Consider the following 2,144-nt stretch of genomic DNA (forward strand, 5'->3'; position numbering starts at 1 on the left):
CTTTTTAAATATTGTTGAATTTCTTTTGCTAAAATTTTGTTGAGGATTTTGCCTCTATACTCTTAAAAGATAATTTCTCATCTGTAATCATCTGTAATTTCCCTTCCTAGTGATGCCATTTTCTGGTTTTGGTATACTGGTAATGCTGGCCTCATAGAATGAGTTAGAAAATGTTCTCTCTACTTTGATTTTCTGGGAAAGATTGTATGACATTGGTACAATTTCTTCCTTCAGTGCTTCATAGAATTAACGAATGTAAACATCTGGGCCTACTGTTTTCTGTTTTGGAAGGTTAATATCAATAATTGTTAGTGCAATTCCTTTAATAGATATAGAGCCATTTAGATTATCTGTTCTCCTGGTGTGATGTTTCATAGATTGAGTCTTCAAGGACTTGGTCAATTTCATCCCAATTATCAAATTTGTGGATACAAAGTTGCTAATAATATTTCTTTTTTTTTTTTTCTCACATAAGATAGGTGATGTCCCAACATCATTACAAGGTGTGAGGAAGGCACATCTCACACAGGCTGTGAAACCCAGTCATCATACTTTTGAACCACAAAAGAAGCTCCTTTGTTATTTTTTAAAGTCCATGGGATCAGTTTTGATGTCCCTTCATTCATTTCTGTTGCTAATAATTTGTATCTTCTCTGTTTTGTTTTATTTTGTCTTTTTTATTGGTTAACCTGGCTAGAGGTTTACCTATGTTATTAATCTTTCCCAAGAACCAGCTCTGGGTTACTCTTATTTTCTCTGTTGATTTCCTGTTTTTGACTTCATTGACTTCTGTTCTCAATTTACTATTTTTTGCCTTTTGGTCATTTGGGATTTAATTTGCCCTTCTTTTTCATGTGTCCTAAGGTGAAAACTTAGATTATTTATATTAGATCGCTCTTCTTTTCTGATGTATGCACTCAATGCTATAAATTTCCCTCTAGGCTCTGCTTTTACTGCATCCCATAAATTTTTGTGAGTTGTACGTTCATTTTCATTTGGTAGAAAGGATTTTTATAATCTGTTGTGTCCATTTTTATCCCTGTGTTATTTAGCAGTGTGTTGTTTAATCACCAAATACTGTGTGTGATTTTCTGTTTTTCTTTTATTGATATCTAATATAATTTCATTCTGACCTGAGAGCATTCTTTATATGATATCTGTTGTTTTAAATTGTTAAGATGTGTTTTGTGACCTGAGTCTTGGTGAATGTTCCATGTGAACTTGAGGACAATGTGTATGGTGCTTTTATTATATGACTTAGTCTATAAATGTCAATTATATCCATCTGATTGATGGTGCTGGTCAGTTCCACTCTATGTTTACTGAGTTTCTGCCTGCTGGATCTGTCAATTACTGAAAGAAGGATATTGAAATCTCTAAGTGTGATAGTGGATTTGTCTATATCTCCTTGAACTGTGCTTTTTGCCTTTTACATCCCTCGTAATTTTTTGTCAAATACCAGGCATGATATATTGAGTAAATGGAACTAAGTTGAATATGCCTTCTAGATACTGGCTGGGAGTTAGGCTGTGTTTACTATTTGCTGTATCTGTTGCTGTCAGAGACTAAAATTTCCTCTGGAGTTTTATTTCTATCTCCTCTGTTATCTTTGGTTTCCCTTGAGACTTTTTATGAAAATAGGGTCTGAGCTGTGAAGTTTTCTCAGTGTATAATCCCGTTATTATACAGGATCCTATCCCTGCGGATGTGAGATATGGGGGTGGGAAACGTATTCTGTAGTCACACGATCAGGTCTCAATATTTTACTGAGCTTGTGTACCTGGACTGTGACCCTCGAAGTTGCTTCTCAGTTTTTTGTTTCGCTTCCCCCCCAACAAACTTTAGGTGAGACAGGAAATCTAGAGGGGCCTGGATGGGGTAATTTCCTTCCTCCACATTAAAAGGTAGAGGGGGCTAGAGTTGGGTAGGTCCTTCCTTCATATCAGTTACACACTGGTAACATAGTTCCCCTTGAGTGCATGCCTTTCTGTAGGAACACACGATGTTCTGGCCATGTTTCAAAATGCTTATTTTCTCCATCTCCTGCCACAAACATAAGGGGATTATTTTCACTTATAGTCACAGTGAGAAGCAGATGGGGCTGCTGGAGGTTAAAGTCATGAACTGCAGCCCCTCCCGTGGGT

At 36.5% G+C, this 2,144-nt stretch overlaps 1 non-coding gene across 1 annotated transcript; it reads right to left on the reverse strand.

Annotated features, from left to right (window-relative positions):
- Positions 1–469: 469 nt before the first annotated feature.
- LOC138377756 (small nucleolar RNA U13) lies at positions 470–571 on the reverse strand. The gene has a single exon (XR_011231903.1). It is a non-coding gene; the product is annotated as a small nucleolar RNA U13 (small nucleolar RNA).
- Between the last annotated feature and the right edge of the window lie 1,573 nt (positions 572–2,144).

This window comes from Eulemur rufifrons, chromosome 29, assembly GCF_041146395.1.
Source record: "Eulemur rufifrons isolate Redbay chromosome 29, OSU_ERuf_1, whole genome shotgun sequence".
Classification (NCBI taxonomy): domain Eukaryota; kingdom Metazoa; phylum Chordata; class Mammalia; order Primates; family Lemuridae; genus Eulemur; species Eulemur rufifrons.